Source organism: Ambystoma mexicanum (genome assembly GCF_040938575.1).
Source record: "Ambystoma mexicanum isolate Mex_15411 chromosome 12 unlocalized genomic scaffold, UKY_AmexF1_1 Mex_chr12_unloc.1, whole genome shotgun sequence".
NCBI classification, from domain to species: domain Eukaryota; kingdom Metazoa; phylum Chordata; class Amphibia; order Caudata; family Ambystomatidae; genus Ambystoma; species Ambystoma mexicanum.
The window spans coordinates 4,237,498-4,259,864 of NW_027182322.1; the positions used below are offsets into that span (position 1 = coordinate 4,237,498).

The 22,367-nt window shown below is 46.1% G+C and overlaps 4 non-coding genes across 4 annotated transcripts; all 4 read left to right on the forward strand.

The window, feature by feature from the left end:
- The first annotated feature begins 4,630 nt into the window (after positions 1 to 4,630).
- TRNAH-GUG (transfer RNA histidin (anticodon GUG)) lies at positions 4,631 to 4,702 on the forward strand. Its single transcript has one exon. It is a non-coding gene; the product is annotated as a tRNA-His (tRNA).
- A 2,403-nt stretch (positions 4,703 to 7,105) lies between these two features.
- TRNAH-GUG (transfer RNA histidin (anticodon GUG)) lies at positions 7,106 to 7,177 on the forward strand. The gene has a single exon. It is a non-coding gene; the product is annotated as a tRNA-His (tRNA).
- A 7,584-nt stretch (positions 7,178 to 14,761) lies between these two features.
- TRNAH-GUG (transfer RNA histidin (anticodon GUG)) lies at positions 14,762 to 14,833 on the forward strand. Its single transcript has one exon. It is a non-coding gene; the product is annotated as a tRNA-His (tRNA).
- Positions 14,834 to 19,587: 4,754 nt separating this feature from the next.
- Positions 19,588 to 19,659, forward strand: TRNAH-GUG (transfer RNA histidin (anticodon GUG)). Its single transcript has one exon. It is a non-coding gene; the product is annotated as a tRNA-His (tRNA).
- The last annotated feature ends 2,708 nt before the right edge of the window (positions 19,660 to 22,367 follow it).

The following is a 22,367-nucleotide window of genomic DNA, read 5'->3' on the forward strand; positions in this document are numbered from 1 at the left end:
TTGCGGTGAGGCAATGTCATGGCAGTTGGGCAGATATTTTAGAATTTCCATTAATACATTGGCAATCTCTGTGGAGGACTGAAACAATTCGATATGTCCTGTTACTGTTATGAACCTTTTGTTTCTTTAATGCTCTTTGCACACTTTTTCATCGGGTGACTGTAATGTATTTCAACCAAATCTAATTAAGAGCGCATTATGTGGTGACATTTGCAGTACATGAAACATTATAACACTGCCATTTACGTCAATAACCACTAGCTTGATTAAGACATATGTATTGCAGCGACAGTATTTCCCAGTTACAAATGGGAATAAAAACAACATCCGCGAGGGATTGAACCAACGACATTTAACTGATGTTGCCAATGGAGCGCGTTACAGAGAGCGCGAGGTCCCGCCTTTACAGTCACACGCTGATGATAATACAGATGTTTAAATAAACAGGCATATCTGTGGACTTGTGGTCTTTCTACATTGGGACTCATAGTCTAGTCCTAGGCTATTGTAGGCACTGGCGTATCTTTTAGTGGAATGAGAGGCATTCTGTAGTCGCGTGAAAGGACCTTTCAAGTCAATCTGATCTGTATTGTCCTGTGAAAAAGAGCGTTCTTAGACACAGTGAGGAGTTTTTGGGGATAATGGGAAAATCATTTCCAACTAAATGACAGGAATTTCTTAGTCCAATCATGAGGTGTGCTAGGCTTTTTTATACTGTGGCGGAAAGAGAGAGAGTATAACAGTCATTATAAATAAAGGGCCAAGGAAGTGACAGTTTATGGAAGGAACAATTTGCACATAGTTTTAGAATGTGGTCAGGAGGAGGACAATGTGCTTACACATATGAAACATTAGAAGGTAGACATTATGGAAGCACATATATTTCTTTATTTTTATTGTATTTGGGGAGAGGGGGTTAATATAGCACGTCCAATGTGGAAAAGTGCTTTCCATAGCACCTTGCAGGTGGGCGACATCTAGAGCTGTGCAGTAGCCACCCATGCCCCAGACGTCAAAGAGAACAAGAAGTTACACATGTTGGAAGTGAGGGTGAGACATTGAGGAGATATGATCCCAGTATGAAGCCGAGAAAAGGAGGAGGCGTGAACGTGCATCCATGTATGCAGGCGAGAAGGGAAGGAGCGTTGGTCATGCATCCCTGCATGAGGGTGAGACAGGGAGGAGATATGATCCCCGTATGAAGCCGAGAGAAGGAGGAGGCGTGAACGTGCATCCATGTATGCGGGCGAGACAGGAAGGGGCATTGGTCATGCATCCCTGCATGAGGGTGAGACAGGGAGGAGATATGATCCCCGTATGAAGCCGAGAGAAGGAGGAGGCGTGAACGTGCATCCATGTATGCGGGCGAGACAGGAAGGAGCATTGGTCATGCATCCCTGCATGAGGGTGAGACAGGGAGGAGATATGATCCCCGTATGAAGCCGAGAGGAGGAGGAGGCGTGAACGTGCATCCATGTATGCGGGCGAGACGGGAAGGAGCATTGGTCATGCATCCCTTCCCGAGGGTGAGACAGGGAGGATATAAAATCCCTGTATGAAGCCGAGAGAACGAGGAGACATGAACGTGCATCCATGTATGCGGGCGAGAAGGGAAGGAGCATTGGTCATGCATCCCTGCATGAGGGTGAGACAGGGAGGAGATAAAATCCCTGTATGAAGCCAAGAGAACGAGGCGGCATGAACATGCATCCTTGTATGCAGGTGTGACATGTAGTCATCATGAACATGCATCCCTTTATAAGGACATAACATGGAGGACGCATGAACATGAATGCCTGAAATTTATGGTGGTGGCCTTCGGGTGATTTGGCACGTGCAATTGGTGAAGAGCACTTCTCCTGCGCAAAAAAATAAATTTACTATTAGCACCCCGGAGGGAGCCTCTGCACTTCTTATAGGGAGAAAACTCTGCAATGGAAGGGGACAGGGTCAATAACAGCTGTAAACTCTCACAAGACCATCACTGCTCTCACACTTTCCTGCTCTCAGGCTGGCGGGCCATTATCGGCCCTGGCTGCCGCACCATTGCCAGGTTTGTGTAACTATATTATTTCTAATTGGCTCCACTTTGATGACTTTCATTTGGATTCTGACTTGATTATTGAGATCTTAAATAAGTGACTGGGGATCAGGTGTCCACTTATTCTCATGGATAACATCACAACCAACCTTTAATTCAAACATGAGTCATGACATCACAGATGGAGTACAGCTTATGATAGAGGTGGAACGTCACATTGTAGCAGCCCAAGTAGCTCGCCGTGATCGTATAGTGGTTAGTACTCTGCGTTGTGGCCGCAGCAAACTCGGTTCCAATCCGAGTCACGGCATTGCGGTGAGGCAATGTCACGGCAGTTGGGCAGATATTTTAGAATTTCCATTAATACATTGGCAATCTCTGTGGAGGACTGAAACAATTCGATATGTCCTGCTACTGTTATGAACCTTTTGTTTCTTTAATGCTCTTTGCACACTTTTTCATCGGGTGACTGTAATGTATTTCAACCAAATCTAATTAAGAGCGCATTATGTGGTGACATTTGCAGTACATGAAACATTATAACACTGCCATTTACGTCAATAACCACTAGCTTGATTAAGACATATGTAATGCAGCGACAGTATTTCCCAGTTACAAATGGGAATAAAAACAACATCCGCGAGGGATTGAACCAACGACATTTAACTGATGTTGCCAATGGAGCGCGTTACAGAGAGCGCAAAGTCCCGCCTTTACAGTCACACGCTGATGATAATACAGATGTTTAAATAAACAGGCATATCTGTGGACTTGTGGTCTTTCTACATTGGGACTCATAGTCTAGTCCTAGGCTATTGTAGGCACTGGCGTATCTTTTAGTGGAATGAGAGGCATTCTGTAGTCGCGTGAAAGGACCTTTCAAGTCAATCTGATCTGTATTGTCCTGTGAAAAAAAGCGTTCTTAGACACAGTGAGGAGTTTTTGGGGATAATGGGAAAATCATTTCCAACTAAATGACAGGAATTTCTTAGTCCAATCATGAGGTGTGCTAGGCATTTTTATACTGTGGCGGAAAGAGAGAGAGTATAACAGTCATTATAAATAAAGGGCCAAGGAAGTGACAGTTTATGGAAGGAACAATTTGCACATAGTTTTAGAATGTGGTCAGGAGGAGGACAATGTGCTTACACATATGAAACATTAGAAGGTAGACATTATGGAAGCACATATATTTCTTTATTTTTATTGTATTTGGGGAGAGGGGGTTAATATAGCACGTCCAATGTGGAAAAGTGCTTTCCATAGCACCTTGCAGGTGGGCGACATCTAGAGCTGTGCAGTAGCCACCCATGCCCCAGACGTCAAAGAGAACAAGAAGTTAGACATGTTGGAAGTGAGGGTGAGACATTGAGGAGATATGATCCCAGTATGAAGCCGAGAAAAGGAGGAGGCGTGAACGTGCATCCATGTATGCAGGCGAGAAGGGAAGGAGCATTGGTCATGCATCCCTGCATGAGGGTGAGACAGGGAGGAGATATGATCCCCGTATGAAGCCGAGAGAAGGAGGAGGCGTGAACGTGCATCCATGTATGCGGGCGAGACAGGAAGGAGCATTGGTCATGCATCCCTGCATGAGGGTGAGACAGGGAGGAGATATGATCCCCGTATGAAGCCGAGAGAAGGAGGAGGCGTGAATGTGCATCCATGTATGCAGGCGAGAAGGGAAGGAGCATTGGTCATGCATCCCCTCATGAGGGTGAGACAGGGAGGAGATATGATCCCCGTATGAAGCCGAGAGAAGGAGGAGGCGTGAACGTGCATCCATGTATGCGGGCGAGACGGGAAGGAGCATTGGTCATGCATCCCTTCCCGAGGGTGAGACAGGGAGGAGATAAAATCCCCGTATGAAGCCGAGAGAACGAGGAGACATGAACGTGCATCCATGTATGCGGGTGAGAAGGGAAGGGGCATTGGTCATGCATCCCTGCATGAGGGTGAGACAGGGAGAAGATAAAATCCCTGTATGAAGCCAAGAGAACGAGGCGGCATGAACATGCATCCTTGTATGCAGGTGTGACATGGAGTCATCATGAACATGCATCCCTTTATAAGGACATAACATAGAGGACGCATGAACATGAATGCCTGAATTTTATGGTGGTGGCCTTCGGGTGATTTGGCACGTGCAATTGGTGAAGAGCACTTCTCCTGCGCAAAAAAATAAATTTACTATTAGCACCCCGGAGGGAGCCTCTGCACTTCTTATAGGGAGAAAACTCTGCAATGGAAGGGGACAGGGTCAATAACAGCTGTAAACTCTCACAAGACCATCACTGCTCTCACACTTTCCTGCTCTCAGGCTGGCGGGCCATTATCGGCCCTGGCTGCCGCACCATTGCCAGGTTTGTGTAACTATATTATTTCTAATTGGCTCCACTTTGATGACTTTCATTTGGATTCTGACTTGATTATTGAGATCTTAAATAAGTGACTGGGGATCAGGTGTCCACTTATTCTCATGGATAACATCACAACCAACCTTTAATTAAAACATGAGTCATGACATCACAGATGGAGTACAGCTTATGATAGAGGTGGAACGTCACATTGTAGCAGCCCAAGTAGCTCGCCGTGATCGTATAGTGGTTAGTACTCTGCGTTGTGGCCGCAGCAACCTCGGTTCGAATCCGAGTCACGGCATTGCGGTGAGGCAATGTCACGTCACGGCAGTTGGGCAGATATTTTAGAATTTCCATTAATACATTGGCAATCTCTGTGGAGGACTGAAACAATTCGATATGTCCTGTTACTGTTATGAACCTTTTGTTTCTTTAATGCTCTTTGCACACTTTTTCATCGGGTGACTGTAATGTATTTCAACCAAATCTAATTAAGAGCGCATTATGTGGTGACATTTGCAGTACATGAAACATTATAACACTGCCATTTACGTCAATAACCACTAGCTTGATTAAGACATATGTATTGCAGCGACAGTATTTCCCAGTTACAAATGGGAATAAAAACAACATCTGCGAGGGATTGAACCAACGACATTTAACTGATGTTGCCAATGGAGCGCGTTACAGAGAGCGCGAGGTCCCGCCTTTACAGTCACACGCTGATGATAATACAGATGTTTAAATAAACAGGCATATCTGTGGACTTGTGGTCTTTCTACATTGGGACTCATAGTCTAGTCCTAGTCTATTGTAGGCACTGGCGTATCTTTTAGTGGAATGAGAGGCATTCTGTAGTCGCGTGAAAGGACCTTTCAAGTCAATCTGATCTGTATTGTCCTGTGAAAAAAAGCGTTCTTAGACACAGTGAGGAGTTTTTGGGGATAATGGGAAAATCATTTCCAACTAAATGACAGGAATTTCTTAGTCCAATCACGAGGTGTGCCAGGTTTTTTTATACTGTGGCGGAAAGAGAGAGAGTATAACAGTCATTATAAATAAAGGGCCAAGGAAGTGACAGTTTATGGAAGGAACAATTTGCACATAGTTTTAGAATGTGGTCAGGAGGAGGACAATGTGCTTACACATATGAAACATTAGAAGGTAGACATTATGGAAGCACATATATTTCTTTATTTTTATTGTATTTGGGGAGAGGGGGTTAATATAGCACGTCCAATGTGGAAAAGTGCTTTCCATAGCACCTTGCAGGTGGGCGACATCTAGATCTGTGCAGTAGCCACCCATGCCCCAGACGTCAAAGAGAACAAGAAGTTACACATGTTGGAAGTGAGGGTGAGACATTGAGGAGATATGATCCCCGTATGAAGCCGAGAGAAGGAGGAGGCGTGAACGTGCATCCATGTATGCAGGCGAGAAGGGAAGGAGCATTGGTCATGCATCCCTGCATGAGGGTGAGACAGGGAGGAGATATGATCCCCGTATGAAGCCGAGAGAAGGAGGAGGCGTGAAATTGCATCCATGTATGCGGGCGAGACAGGAAGGAGCATTGGTCATGCATCCCTGCATGAGGGTGAGACAGGGAGGAGATATGATCCCCGTATGAAGCCGAGAGAAGGAGGAGGCGTGAACGTGCATCCATGTATGCAGGCGAGAAGGGAAGGAGCATTGGTCATGCATCCCTGCATGAGGGTGAGACAGGGAGGAGATATGATCCCCGTATGAAGCCGAGAGAAGGAGGAGGCGTGAACGTGCATCCATGTATGCGGGCGAGACAGGAAGGAGCATTGGTCATGCATCCCTGCATGAGGGTGAGACAGGGAGGAGATATGATCCCCGTATGAAGCCGAGAGAAGGAGGAGGCGTGAACGTGCATCCATGTATGCAGGCGAGACGGGAAGGAGCATTGGTCATGCATCCCTTCCCGAGGGTGAGACAGGGAGGAGATAAAATCCCCGTATGAAGCCGAGAGAACGAGAAGACATGAACGTGCATCCATGTATGCGGGCGAGAAGGGAAGGAGCATTGGTCATGCATCCCTGCATGAGGGTGAGACAGGGAGGAGATAAAATCCCTGTATGAAGCCAAGAGAACGAGGCGGCATGAACATGCATCCTTGTATGCAGGTGTGACATGGAGTCATCATGAACATGCATCCCTTTATAAGGACATAACATGGAGGACGCATGAACATGAATGCCTGAATTTTATGGTGGTGGCCTTCGGGTGATTTGGCACGTGCAATTGGTGAAGAGCACTTCTCCTGCGCAAAAAAATAAATTTACTATTAGCACCCCGGAGGGAGCCTCTGCACTTCTTATAGGGAGAAAACTCTGCAATGGAAGGGGACAGGGTCAATAACAGCTGTAAACTCTCACAAGACCATCACTGCTCTCACACTTTCCTGCTCTCAGGCTGGCGGGCCATTATCGGCCCTGGCTGCCGCACCATTGCCAGGTTTGTGTAACTATATTATTTCTAATTGGCTCCACTTTGATGACTTTCATTTGGATTCTGACTTGATTATTGAGATCTTAAATAAGTGACTGGGGATCAGGTGTCCACTTATTCTCATGGATAACATCACAACCAACCTTTAATTCAAACATGAGTCATGACATCACAGATGGAGTACAGCTTATGATAGAGGTGGAACGTCACATCGTAGCAGCCCAAGTAGCTCGCCGTGATCGTATAGTGGTTAGTACTCTGCGTTGTGGCCGCAGCAACCTCGGTTCGAATCCGAGTCACGGCATTGCGGTGAGGCAATGTCACGTCACGGCAGTTGGGCAGATATTTTAGAATTTCCATTAATACATTGGCAATCTCTGTGGAGGACTGAAACAATTCGATATGTCCTGTTACTGTTATGAACCTTTTGTTTCTTTAATGCTCTTTGCACACTTTTTCATCGGGTGACTGTAATGTATTTCAACCAAATCTAATTAAGAGCGCATTATGTGGTGACATTTGCAGTACATGAAACATTATAACACTGCCATTTACGTCAATAACCACTAGCTTGATTAAGACATATGTATTGCAGCGACAGTATTTCCCAGTTACAAATGGGAATAAAAACAACATCTGCGAGGGATTGAACCAACGACATTTAACTGATGTTGCCAATGGAGCGCGTTACAGAGAGCGCGAGGTCCCGCCTTTACAGTCACACGCTGATGATAATACAGATGTTTAAATAAACAGGCATATCTGTGGACTTGTGGTCTTTCTACATTGGGACTCATAGTCTAGTCCTAGTCTATTGTAGGCACTGGCGTATCTTTTAGTGGAATGAGAGGCATTCTGTAGTCGCGTGAAAGGACCTTTCAAGTCAATCTGATCTGTATTGTCCTGTGAAAAAAAGCGTTCTTAGACACAGTGAGGAGTTTTTGGGGATAATGGGAAAATCATTTCCAACTAAATGACAGGAATTTCTTAGTCCAATCACGAGGTGTGCCAGGTTTTTTTATACTGTGGCGGAAAGAGAGAGAGTATAACAGTCATTATAAATAAAGGGCCAAGGAAGTGACAGTTTATGGAAGGAACAATTTGCACATAGTTTTAGAATGTGGTCAGGAGGAGGACAATGTGCTTACACATATGAAACATTAGAAGGTAGACATTATGGAAGCACATATATTTCTTTATTTTTATTGTATTTGGGGAGAGGGGGTTAATATAGCACGTCCAATGTGGAAAAGTGCTTTCCATAGCACCTTGCAGGTGGGCGACATCTAGATCTGTGCAGTAGCCACCCATGCCCCAGACGTCAAAGAGAACAAGAAGTTACACATGTTGGAAGTGAGGGTGAGACATTGAGGAGATATGATCCCCGTATGAAGCCGAGAGAAGGAGGAGGCGTGAACGTGCATCCATTTATGCAGGCGAGAAGGGAAGGAGCATTGGTCATGCATCCCTGCATGAGGGTGAGACAGGGAGGAGATATGATCCCCGTATGAAGCCGAGAGAAGGAGGAGGCGTGAAATTGCATCCATGTATGCGGGCGAGACAGGAAGGAGCATTGGTCATGCATCCCTGCATGAGGGTGAGACAGGGAGGAGATATGATCCCCGTATGAAGCCGAGAGAAGGAGGAGGCGTGAACGTGCATCCATGTATGCAGGCGAGAAGGGAAGGAGCATTGGTCATGCATCCCTGCATGAGGGTGAGACAGGGAGGAGATATGATCCCCGTATGAAGTCGAGAGAAGGAGGAGGCGTGAACGTGCATCCATGTATGCGGGCGAGACAGGAAGGAGCATTGGTCATGCATCCCTGCATGAGGGTGAGACAGGGAGGAGATATGATCCCCGTATGAAGCCGAGAGAAGGAGGAGGCGTGAACGTGCATCCATGTATGCGGGCGAGACGGGAAGGAGCATTGGTCATGCATCCCTTCCCGAGGGTGAGACAGGGAGGAGATAAAATCCCCGTATGAAGCCGAGAGAACGAGAAGACATGAACGTGCATCCATGTATGCGGGCGAGAAGGGAAGGAGCATTGGTCATGCATCCCTGCATGAGGGTGAGACAGGGAGGAGATATGATCCCCGTATGAAGCCGAGAGAAGGAGGAGGCGTGAACGTGCATCCATGTATGCAGGCGAGAAGGGAAGGAGCATTGGTCATGCATCCCTGCATGAGGGTGAGACAGGGAGGAGATATGATCCCCGTATGAAGCCGAGAGAAGGAGGAGGCGTGAACGTGCATCCATGTATGCGGGCGAGACAGGAAGGAGCATTGGTCATGCATCCCTGCATGAGGGTGAGACAGGGAGGAGATATGATCCCCGTATGAAGCCGAGAGAAGGAGGAGGCGTGAACGTGCATCCATGTATGCGGGCGAGACGGGAAGGAGCATTGGTCATGCATCCCTTCCCGAGGGTGAGACAGGGAGGAGATAAAATCCCCGTATTAACGCGAGAAATCGAGAAGACATGAACGTGCATCCATGTATGCGGGCGAGAAGGGAAGGAGCATTGGTCATGCATCCCTGCATGAGGGTGAGACAGGGAGGAGATAAAATCCCTGTATGAAGCCAAGAGAACGAGGCGGCATGAACATGCATCCTTGTATGCAGGTGTGACATGGAGTCATCTTGAACATGCATCCCTTTATAAGGACATAACATGGAGGACGCATGAACATGAATGCCTGAATTTTATGGTGGTGGCCTTCGGGTGATTTGGCACGTGCAATTGGTGAAGAGCACTTCTCCTGCGCAAAAAAATAAATTTACTATTAGCACCCCGGAGGGAGCCTCTGCACTTCTTATAGGGAGAAAACTCTGCAATGGAAGGGGACAGGGTCAATAACAGCTGTAAACTCTCACAAGACCATCACTTCTCTCACACTTTCCTGCTCTCAGGCTGGCGGGCCATTATCGGCCCTGGCTGCCGCACCATTGCCAGGTTTGTGTAACTATATTATTTCTAATTGGCTCCACTTTGATGACTTTCATTTGGATTCTGACTTGATTATTGAGATCTTAAATAAGTGACTGGGGATCAGGTGTCCACTTATTCTCATGGATAACATCACAACCAACCTTTAATTCAAACATGAGTCATGACATCACAGATGGAGTACAGCTTATGATAGAGGTGGAACGTAACATTGTAGCAGCCCAAGTAGCTCGCCGTGATCGTATAGTGATTAGTACTCTGCGTTGTGGCCGCAGCAAACTCGGTTCGAATCCGAGTCACGGCATTGCGGTGAGGCAATGTCACGTCACGGCAGTTGGTCAGATATTTTAGAATTTCCATTAATACATTGGCAATCTCTGTGGAGGACTGAAACAATTCGATATGTCCTTACTGTTATGAACCTTTTGTTTCTTTAATGCTCTTTGCACACTTTTTCATCGGGTGACTGTAATGTATTTCAACCAAATCTAATTAAGAGCGCATTATGTGGTGACATTTGCAGTACATGAAACATTATAACACTGCCATTTACGTCAATAACCACTAGCTTGATTAAGACATATGTATTGCAGCGACAGTATTTCCCAGTTACAAATGGGAATAAAAACAACATCCGCGAGGGATTGAACCAACGACATTTAACTGATATTGCCAATGGAGCGCGTTACAGAGAGCGCGAGGTCCCCCCTTTACAGTCACACGCTGATGATAATACAGATGTTTAAATAAACAGGCATATCTGTGGACTTGTGGTCTTTCTACATTGGGACTCATAGTCTAGTCCTAGGCTATTGTAGGCACTGGCGTATCTTTTAGTGGAATGAGAGGCATTCTGTAGTCGCGTGAAAGGACCTTTCAAGTCAATCTGATCTGTATTGTCCTGTGAAAAAAAGCGTTCTTAGACACAGTGAGGAGTTTTTGGGGATAATGGGAAAATCATTTCCAACTAAATGACAGGAATTTCTTAGTCCAATCATGAGGTGTGCTAGGCTTTTTTATACTGTGGCGGAAAGAGAGAGAGTATAACAGTCATTATAAATAAAGGGCCAAGGAAGTGACAGTTTATGGAAGGAACAATTTGCACATAGTTTTAGAATGTGGTCAGGAGGAGGACAATGTGCTTACACATATGAAACATTAGAAGGTAGACATTATGGAAGCACATATATTTCTTTATTTTTATTGTATTTGGGGAGAGGGGGTTAATATAGCACGTCCAATGTGGAAAAGTGCTTTCCATAGCACCTTGCAGGTGGGCGACATCTAGAACTGTGCAGTAGCCACCCATGCCCCAGACGTCAAAGAGAACAAGAAGTTACACATGTTGGAAGTGAGGGTGAGACATTGAGGAGATATGATCCCCGTATGAAGCCGAGAGAAGGAGGAGGCGTGAACGTGCATCCATGTATGCAGGCGAGAAGGGAAGGAGCATTGGTCATGCATCCCTGCATGAGGGTGAGACAGGGAGGAGATATGATCCCCGTATGAAGCCGAGAGAAGGAGGAGGCGTGAACGTGCATCCATGTATGCGGGCGAGACAGGAAGGAGCATTGGTCATGCATCCCTGCATGAGGGTGAGACAGGGAGGAGATATGATCCCCGTATGAAGCAGAGAGAAGGAGGAGGCGTGAACGTGCATCCATGTATGCGGGCGAGAAAGGAAGGAGCATTGGTCATGCATCCCTGCATGAGGGTGAGACAGGGAGGAGATATGATCCCCGTATGAAGCCGAGAGGAGGAGGAGGCGTGAACGTGCATCCATGTATGCGGGCGAGACGGGAAGGAGCATTGGTCATGCATCCCTTCCCGAGGGTGAGACAGGGAGGATATAAAATCCCCGTATGAAGCCGAGAGAACGAGGAGACATGAACGTGCATCCATGTATGCGGGCGAGAAGGGAAGCAGCATTGGTCATGCATCCCTGCATGAGGGTGAGACAGGGAGGAGATAAAATCCCTGTATGAAGCCAAGAGAACGAGGCGGCATGAACATGCATCCTTGTATGCAGGTGTGACATGTAGTCATCATGAACATGCATCCCTTTATAAGGACATAACATGGAGGACGCATGAACATGAATGCCTGAAATTTATGGTGGTGGCCTTCGGGTGATTTGGCACGTGCAATTGGTGAAGAGCACTTCTCCTGCGCAAAAAAATAAATTTACTATTAGCACCCCGGAGGGAGCCTCTGCACTTCTTATAGGGAGAAAACTCTGCAATGGAAGGGGACAGGGTTAATAACAGCTGTAAACTCTCACAAGACCATCACTGCTCTCACACTTTCCTGCTCTCAGGCTGGCGGGCCATTATCGGCCCTGGCTGCCGCACCATTGCCAGGTTTGTGTAACTATATTATTTCTAATTGGCTCCACTTTGATGACTTTCATTTGGATTCTGACTTGATTATTGAGATCTTAAATAAGTGACTGGGGATCAGGTGTCCACTTATTCTCATGGATAACATCACAACCAACCTTTAATTCAAACATGAGTCATGACAACACAGATGGAGTACAGCTTATGATAGAGGTGGAACGTCACATTGTAGCAGCCCAAGTAGCTCGCCGTGATCGTATAGTGGTTAGTACTCTGCGTTGTGGCCGCAGCAAACTCGGTTCGAATCCGAGTCACGGCATTGCGGTGAGGCAATGTCACGGCAGTTGGGCAGATATTTTAGAATTTCCATTAATACATTGGCAATCTCTGTGGAGGACTGAAACAATTCGATATGTCCTGCTACTGTTATGAACCTTTTGTTTCTTTAATGCTCTTTGCACACTTTTTCATCGGGTGACTGTAATGTATTTCAACCAAATCTAATTAAGAGCGCATTATGTGGTGACATTTGCAGTACATGAAACATTATAACACTGCCATTTACGTCAATAACCACTAGCTTGATTAAGACATATGTAATGCAGCGACAGTATTTCCCAGTTACAAATGGGAATAAAAACAACATCCGCGAGGGATTGAACCAACGACATTTAACTGATGTTGCCAATGGAGCGCGTTACAGAGAGCGCAAAGTCCCGCCTTTACAGTCACACGCTGATGATAATACAGATGTTTAAATAAACAGGCATATCTGTGGACTTGTGGTCTTTCTACATTGGGACTCATAGTCTAGTCCTAGGCTATTGTAGGCACTGGCGTATCTTTTAGTGGAATGAGAGGCATTCTGTAGTCGCGTGAAAGGACCTTTCAAGTCAATCTGATCTGTATTGTCCTGTGAAAAAAAGCGTTCTTAGACACAGTGAGGAGTTTTTGGGGATAATGGGAAAATCATTTCCAACTAAATGACAGGAATTTCTTAGTCCAATCATGAGGTGTGCTAGGCATTTTTATACTGTGGCGGAAAGAGAGAGAGTATAACAGTCATTATAAATAAAGGGCCAAGGAAGTGACAGTTTATGGAAGGAACAATTTGCACATAGTTTTAGAATGTGGTCAGGAGGAGGACAATGTGCTTACACATATGAAACATTAGAAGGTAGACATTATGGAAGCACATATATTTCTTTATTTTTATTGTATTTGGGGAGAGGGGGTTAATATAGCACGTCCAATGTGGAAAAGTGCTTTCCATAGCACCTTGCAGGTGGGCGACATCTAGAGCTGTGCAGTAGCCACCCATGCCCCAGACGTCAAAGAGAACAAGAAGTTACACATGTTGGAAGTGAGGGTGAGACATTGAGGAGATATGATCCCAGTATGAAGCCGAGAAAAGGAGGAGGCGTGAACGTGCATCCATGTATGCAGGCGAGAAGGGAAGGAGCATTGGTCATGCATCCCTGCATGAGGGTGAGACAGGGAGGAGATATGATCCCCGTATGAAGCCAAGAGAAGGAGGAGGCGTGAACGTGCATCCATGTATGCGGGCGAGACAGGAAGGAGCATTGGTCATGCATCCCTGCATGAGGGTGAGACAGGGAGGAGATATGATCCCCGTATGAAGCCGAGAGAAGGAGGAGGCGTGAATGTGCATCCATGTATGCAGGCGAGAAGGGAAGGAGCATTGGTCATGCATCCCCTCATGAGGGTGAGACAGGGAGGAGATATGATCCCCGTATGAAGCCGAGAGAAGGAGGAGGCGTGAACGTGCATCCATGTATGCGGGCGAGACGGGAAGGAGCATTGGTCATGCATCCCTTCCCGAGGGTGAGACAGGGAGGAGATAAAATCCCCGTATGAAGCCGAGAGAACGAGGAGACATGAACGTGCATCCATGTATGCGGGTGAGAAGGGAAGGAGCATTGGTCATGCATCCCTGCATGAGGGTGAGACAGGGAGAAGATAAAATCCCTGTATGAAGCCAAGAGAACGAGGCGGCATGAACATGCATCCTTGTATGCAGGTGTGACATGGAGTCAACATGAACATGCATCCCTTTATAAGGACATAACATGGAGGACGCATGAACATGAATGCCTGAATTTTATGGTGGTGGCCTTCGGGTGATTTGGCACGTGCAATTGGTGAAGAGCACTTCTCCTGCGCAAAAAAATAAATGTACTATTAGCACCCCGGAGGGAGCCTCTGCACTTCTTATAGGGAGAAAACTCTGCAATGGAAGGGGACAGGGTCAATAACAGCTGTAAACTCTCACAAGACCATCACTGCTCTCACACTTTCCTGCTCTCAGGCTGGCGGGCCATTATCGGCCCTGGCTGCCGCACCATTGCCAGGTTTGTGTAACTATATTATTTCTAATTGGCTCCACTTTGATGACTTTCATTTGGATTCTGACTTGATTATTGAGATCTTAAATAAGTGACTGGGGATCAGGTGTCCACTTATTCTCATGGATAACATCACAACCAACCTTTAATTCAAACATGAGTCATGACATCACAGATGGAGTACAGCTTATGATAGAGGTGGAACGTCACATTGTAGCAGCCCAAGTAGCTCGCCGTGATCGTATAGTGGTTAGTACTCTGCGTTGTGGCCGCAGCAACCTCGGTTCGAATCCGAGTCACGGCATTGCGGTGAGGCAATGTCACGTCACGGCAGTTGGGCAGATATTTTAGAATTTCCATTAATACATTGGCAATCTCTGTGGAGGACTGAAACAATTCGATATGTCCTGTTACTGTTATGAACCTTTTGTTTCTTTAATGCTCTTTGCACACTTTTTCATCGGGTGACTGTAATGTATTTCAACCAAATCTAATTAAGAGCGCATTATGTGGTGACATTTGCAGTACATGAAACATTATAACACTGCCATTTACGTCAATAACCACTAGCTTGATTAAGACATATGTATTGCAGCGACAGTATTTCCCAGTTACAAATGGGAATAAAAACAACATCTGCGAGGGATTGAACCAACGACATTTAACTGATGTTGCCAATGGAGCGCGTTACAGAGAGCGCGAGGTCCCGCCTTTACAGTCACACGCTGATGATAATACAGATGTTTAAATAAACAGGCATATCTGTGGACTTGTGGTCTTTCTACATTGGGACTCATAGTCTAGTCCTAGTCTATTGTAGGCACTGGCGTATCTTTTAGTGGAATGAGAGGCATTCTGTAGTCGCGTGAAAGGACCTTTCAAGTCAATCTGATCTGTATTGTCCTGTGAAAAAAAGCGTTCTTAGACACAGTGAGGAGTTTTTGGGGATAATGGGAAAATCATTTCCAACTAAATGACAGGAATTTCTTAGTCCAATCACGAGGTGTGCCAGGTTTTTTTATACTGTGGCGGAAAGAGAGAGAGTATAACAGTCATTATAAATAAAGGGCCAAGGAAGTGACAGTTTATGGAAGGAACAATTTGCACATAGTTTTAGAATGTGGTCAGGAGGAGGACAATGTGCTTACACATATGAAACATTAGAAGGTAGACATTATGGAAGCACATATATTTCTTTATTTTTATTGTATTTGGGGAGAGGGGGTTAATATAGCACGTCCAATGTGGAAAAGTGCTTTCCATAGCACCTTGCAGGTGGGCGACATCTAGATCTGTGCAGTAGCCACCCATGCCCCAGACGTCAAAGAGAACAAGAAGTTACACATGTTGGAAGTGAGGGTGAGACATTGACGAGATATGATCCCCGTATGAAGCCGAGAGAAGGAGGAGGCGTGAACGTGCATCCATGTATGCAGGTGAGAAGGGAAGGAGCATTGGTCATGCATCCCTGCATGAGGGTGAGACAGGGAGGAGATATGATCCCCGTATGAAGTCGAGAGAAGGAGGAGGCGTGAAATTGCATCCATGTATGCGGGCGAGACAGGAAGGAGCATTGGTCATGCATCCCTGCATGAGGGTGAGACAGGGAGGAGATATGATCCCCGTATGAAGCCGAGAGAAGGAGGAGGCGTGAACGTGCATCCATGTATGCAGGCGAGAAGGGAAGGAGCATTGGTCATGCATCTCTGCATGAGGGTGAGACAGGGAGGAGATATTATCCCCGTATGAAGCCGAGAGAAGGAGGAGGCGTGAACGTGCATCCATGTATGCGGGCGAGACAGGAAGGAGCATTGGTCATGCATCCCTGCATGAGGGTGAGACAGGGAGGAGATATGATCCCCGTATGAAGCCGAGAGAAGGAGGAGGCGTGAACGTGCATCCATGTATGCGGGCGAGACGGGAAGGAGCATTGGTCATGCATCCCTTCCCGAGGGTGAGACAGGGAGGAGATAAAATCCCCGTATGAAGCCGAGAGAACGAGAAGACATGAACGTGCATCCATGTATGCGCGCGAGAAGGGAAGGAGCATTGGTCATGCATCCCTGCATGAGGGTGAGACAGGGAGGAGATAAAATCCCTGTATGAAGCCAAGAGAACGAGGCGGCATGAACATGCATCCTTGTATGCAGGTGTGACATGGAGTCATCATGAACATGCATCCCTTTATAAGGACATAACATGGAGGACGCATGAACATGAATGCCTGAATTTTATGGTGGTGGCCTTCGGGTGATTTGGCACGTGCAATTGGTGAAGAGCACTTCTCCTGCGCAAAAAAAAAAATGTACTATTAGCACCCCGGAGGGAGCCTCTGCACTTCTTATAGGGAGAAAACTCTGCAATGGAAGGGGACAGGGTTAATAACAGCTGTAAACTCTCACAAGACCATCACTGCTCTCACACTTTCCTGCTCTCAGGCTGGCGGGCCATTATCGGCCCTGGCTGCCGCACCATTGCCAGGTTTGTGTAACTATATTATTTCTAATTGGCTCCACTTTGATGACTTTCATTTGGATTCTGACTTGATTATTGAGATCTTAAATAAGTGACTGGGGATCAGGTGTCCACTTATTCTCATGGATAACATCACAACCAACCTTTAATTCAAACATGAGTCATGACAACACAGATGGAGTACAGCTTATGATAGAGGTGGAACGTCACATTGTAGCAGCCCAAGTAGCTCGCCGTGATCGTATAGTGGTTAGTACTCTGCGTTGTGGCCGCAGCAAACTCGGTTCGAATCCGAGTCACGGCATTGCGGTGAGGCAATGTCACGGCAGTTGGGCAGATATTTTAGAATTTCCATTAATACATTGGCAATCTCTGTGGAGGACTGAAACAATTCGATATGTCCTGCTACTGTTATGAACCTTTTGTTTCTTTAATGCTCTTTGCACACTTTTTCATCGGGTGACTGTAATGTATTTCAACCAAATCTAATTAAGAGCGCATTATGTGGTGACATTTGCAGTACATGAAACATTATAACACTGCCATTTACGTCAATAACCACTAGCTTGATTAAGACATATGTAATGCAGCGACAGTATTTCCCAGTTACAAATGGGAATAAAAACAACATCCGCGAGGGATTGAACCAACGACATTTAACTGATGTTGCCAATGGAGCGCGTTACAGAGAGCGCAAAGTCCCGCCTTTACAGTCACACGCTGATGATAATACAGATGTTTAAATAAACAGGCATATCTGTGGACTTGTGGTCTTTCTACATTGGGACTCATAGTCTAGTCCTAGGCTATTGTAGGCACTGGCGTATCTTTTAGTGGAATGAGAGGCATTCTGTAGTCGCGTGAAAGGACCTTTCAAGTCAATCTGATCTGTATTGTCCTGTGAAAAAAAGAGTTCTTAGACACAGTGAGGAGTTTTTGGGGATAATGGGAAAATCATTTCCAACTAAATGACAGGAATTTCTTAGTCCAATCATGAGGTGTGCTAGGCATTTTTATACTGTGGCGGAAAGAGAGAGAGTATAACAGTCATTATAAATAAAGGGCCAAGGAAGTGACAGTTTATGGAAGGAACAATTTGCACATAGTTTTAGAATGTGGTCAGGAGGAGGACAATGTGCTTACACATATGAAACATTAGAAGGTAGACATTATGGAAGCACATATATTTCTTTATTTTTATTGTATTTGGGGAGAGGGGGTTAATATAGCACGTCCAATGTGGAAAAGTGCTTTCCATAGCACCTTGCAGGTGGGCGACATCTAGAGCTGTGCAGTAGCCACCCATGCCCCAGACGTCAAAGAGAACAAGAAGTTACACATGTTGGAAGTGAGGGTGAGACATTGAGGAGATATGATCCCAGTATGAAGCCGAGAAAAGGAGGAGGCGTGAACGTGCATCCATGTATGCAGGCGAGAAGGGAAGGAGCATTGGTCATGCATCCCTGCATGAGGGTGAGACAGGGAGGAGATATGATCCCCGTATGAAGCCAAGAGAAGGAGGAGGCGTGAACGTGCATCCATGTATGCGGGCGAGACAGGAAGGAGCATTGGTCATGCATCCCTGCATGAGGGTGAGACAGGGAGGAGATATGATCCCCGTATGAAGCCGAGAGAAGGAGGAGGCGTGAATGTGCATCCATGTATGCAGGCGAGAAGGGAAGGAGCATTGGTCATGCATCCCCTCATGAGGGTGAGACAGGGAGGAGATATGATCCCCGTATGAAGCCGAGAGAAGGAGGAGGCGTGAACGTGCATCCATGTATGCGGGCGAGACGGGAAGGAGCATTGGTCATGCATCCCTTCCCGAGGGTGAGACAGGGAGGAGATAAAATCCCCGTATGAAGCCGAGAGAACGAGGAGACATGAACGTGCATCCATGTATGCGGGTGAGAAGGGAAGGAGCATTGGTCATGCATCCCTGCATGAGGGTGAGACAGGGAGAAGATAAAATCCCTGTATGAAGCCAAGAGAACGAGGCGGCATGAACATGCATCCTTGTATGCAGGTGTGACATGGAGTCAACATGAACATGCATCCCTTTATAAGGACATAACATGGAGGACGCATGAACATGAATGCCTGAATTTTATGGTGGTGGCCTTCGGGTGATTTGGCACGTGCAATTGGTGAAGAGCACTTCTCCTGCGCAAAAAAATAAATGTACTATTAGCACCCCGGAGGGAGCCTCTGCACTTCTTATAGGGAGAAAACTCTGCAATGGAAGGGGACAGGGTCAATAACAGCTGTAAACTCTCACAAGACCATCACTGCTCTCACACTTTCCTGCTCTCAGGCTGGCGGGCCATTATCGGCCCTGGCTGCCGCACCATTGCCAGGTTTGTGTAACTATATTATTTCTAATTGGCTCCACTTTGATGACTTTCATTTGGATTCTGACTTGATTATTGAGATCTTAAATAAGTGACTGGGGATCAGGTGTCCACTTATTCTCATGGATAACATCACAACCAACCTTTAATTCAAACATGAGTCATGACATCACAGATGGAGTACAGCTTATGATAGAGGTGGAACGTCACATTGTAGCAGCCCAAGTAGCTCGCCGTGATCGTATAGTGGTTAGTACTCTGCGTTGTGGCCGCAGCAACCTCGGTTCGAATCCGAGTCACGGCATTGCGGTGAGGCAATGTCACGTCACGGCAGTTGGGCAGATATTTTAGAATTTCCATTAATACATTGGCAATCTCTGTGGAGGACTGAAACAATTCGATATGTCCTGTTACTGTTATGAACCTTTTGTTTCTTTAATGCTCTTTGCACACTTTTTCATCGGGTGACTGTAATGTATTTCAACCAAATCTAATTAAGAGCGCATTATATGGTGACATTTGCAGTACATGAAACATTATAACACTGCCATTTACGTCAATAACCACTAGCTTGATTAAGACATATGTATTGCAGCGACAGTATTTCCCAGTTACAAATGGGAATAAAAACAACATCCGCGAGGGATTGAACCAACGACATTTAACTGATGTTGCCAATGGAGCGCGTTACAGAGAGCGCAAAGTCCCGCCTTTACAGTCACACGCTGATGATAATACAGATGTTTAAATAAACAGGCATATCTGTGGACTTGTGGTCTTTCTACATTGGGACTCATAGTCTAGTCCTAGGCTATTGTAGGCACTGGCGTATCTTTTAGTGGAATGAGAGGCATTCTGTAGTCGCGTGAAAGGACCTTTCAAGTCAATCTGATCTGTATTGTCCTGTGAAAAAAAGCGTTCTTAGACACAGTGAGGAGTTTTTGGGGATAATGGGAAAATCATTTCCAACTAAATGACAGGAATTTCTTAGTCCAATCATGAGGTGTGCTAGGCATTTTTATACTGTGGCGGAAAGAGAGAGAGTATAACAGTCATTATAAATAAAGGGCCAAGGAAGTGACAGTTTATGGAAGGAACAATTTGCACATAGTTTTAGAATGTGGTCAGGAGGAGGACAATGTGCTTACACATATGAAACATTAGAAGGTAGACATTATGGAAGCACATATATTTCTTTATTTTTATTGTATTTGGGGATGTATTTGGGTAGAGGGTGTTAATATAGCACGTCCAATGTGGAAAAGTGCTTTCCATAGCACCTTGCAGGTGGGCGACATCTAGAGCTGTGCAGTAGCCACCCATGCCCCAGACGTCAAAGAGAACAAGAAGTTACACATGTTGGAAGTGAGGGTGAGACATTGAGGAGATATGATCCCTGTATGAAGCCGAGAAAAGGAGGAGGCGTGAACGTGCATCCATGTATGCAGGCGAGAAGGGAAGGAGCATTGGTCATGCATCCCTGCATGAGGGTGAGACAGGGAGGAGATATGATCCCCGTATGAAGCCGAGAGAAGGAGGAGGCGTGAACGTGCATCCATGTATGCGGGCGAGACAGGAAGGAGCATTGGTCATGCATCCCTGCATGAGGGTGAGACAGGGAGGAGATATGATCCCCGTATGAAGCCGAGAGAAGGAGGAGGCGTGAACGTGCATCCATGTATGCAGGCGAGAAGGGAAGGAGCATTGGTCATGCTTCCCCTCATGAGGGTGAGACAGGGAGGAGCTATGATCCCCGTATGAAGCCGAGAGAAGGAGGAGGCGTGAACGTGCATCCATGTATGCGGGCGAGACGGGAAGGAGCATTGGTCATGCATCCCTTCCCGAGGGTGAGACAGGGAGGAGATAAAATCCCCGTATGAAGCCGAGAGAACGAGGAGACATGAACGTGCATCCATGTATGCGGGCGAGAAGGGAAGGAGCATTGGTCATGCATCCCTGCATGAGGGTGAGACAGGGAGAAGATAAAATCCCTGTATGAAGCCAAGAGAACGAGGCGGCATGAACATGCATCCTTGTATGCAGGTGTGACATGGAGTCATCATGAACATGCATCCCTTTATAAGGACATAACATGGAGGACGCATGAACATGAATGCCTGAATTTTATGGTGGTGGCCTTCGGGTGATTTGGCACGTGCAATTGGCGAAGAGCACTTCTCCTGCGCAAAAAAATAAATTTACTATTAGCACCCCGGAGGGAGCCTATGCACTTCTTATAGGGAGAAAACTCTGCAATGGAAGGGGAGAGGGTCAATAACAGCTGTAAACTCTCACAAGACCATCACTGCTCTCACACTTTCCTGCTCTCAGGCTGGCGGGCCATTATCGGCCCTGGCTGCCGCACCATTGCCAGGTTTGTGTAACTATATTATTTCTAATTGGCTCCACTTTGATGACTTTCATTTGGATTCTGACTTGATTATTGAGATCTTAAATAAGTGACTGGGGATCAGGTGTCCACTTATTCTCATGGATAACATCACAACCAACCTTTAATTCAAACATGAGTCATGACATCACAGATGGAGTACAGCTTATGATAGAGGTGGAACGTCACATTGTAGCAGCCCAAGTAGCTCGCTGTGATCATATAGTGGTTAGTACTCTGCATTGTGGCTGCAGCAACATCGGTTGGAATCCGAGTCACGGCATTGCGGTGAGGCAATGTCACAGCATTTGGGCAGATATTTTAGAATTTCCATTCATACATTGGCAATCTCTGTGGAGGACTGAAACAATTCGATATGTCCTGTTACTGTTATGAACCTTTTGTTTCTTTAATGCTCTTTGCACACTTTTTCATCGGGTGACTGTAATGTATTTCAACCAAATCTAATTAAGAGCGCATTATGTGGTGACATTTGCAGTACATGAAACATTATAACACTGCCATTTACGTCAATAACCACTAGTTTGATTAAGACATATGTATTGCAGCGACAGTATTTCCCAGTTACAAATGGGAATAAAAACAACATCCGCGAGGGATTG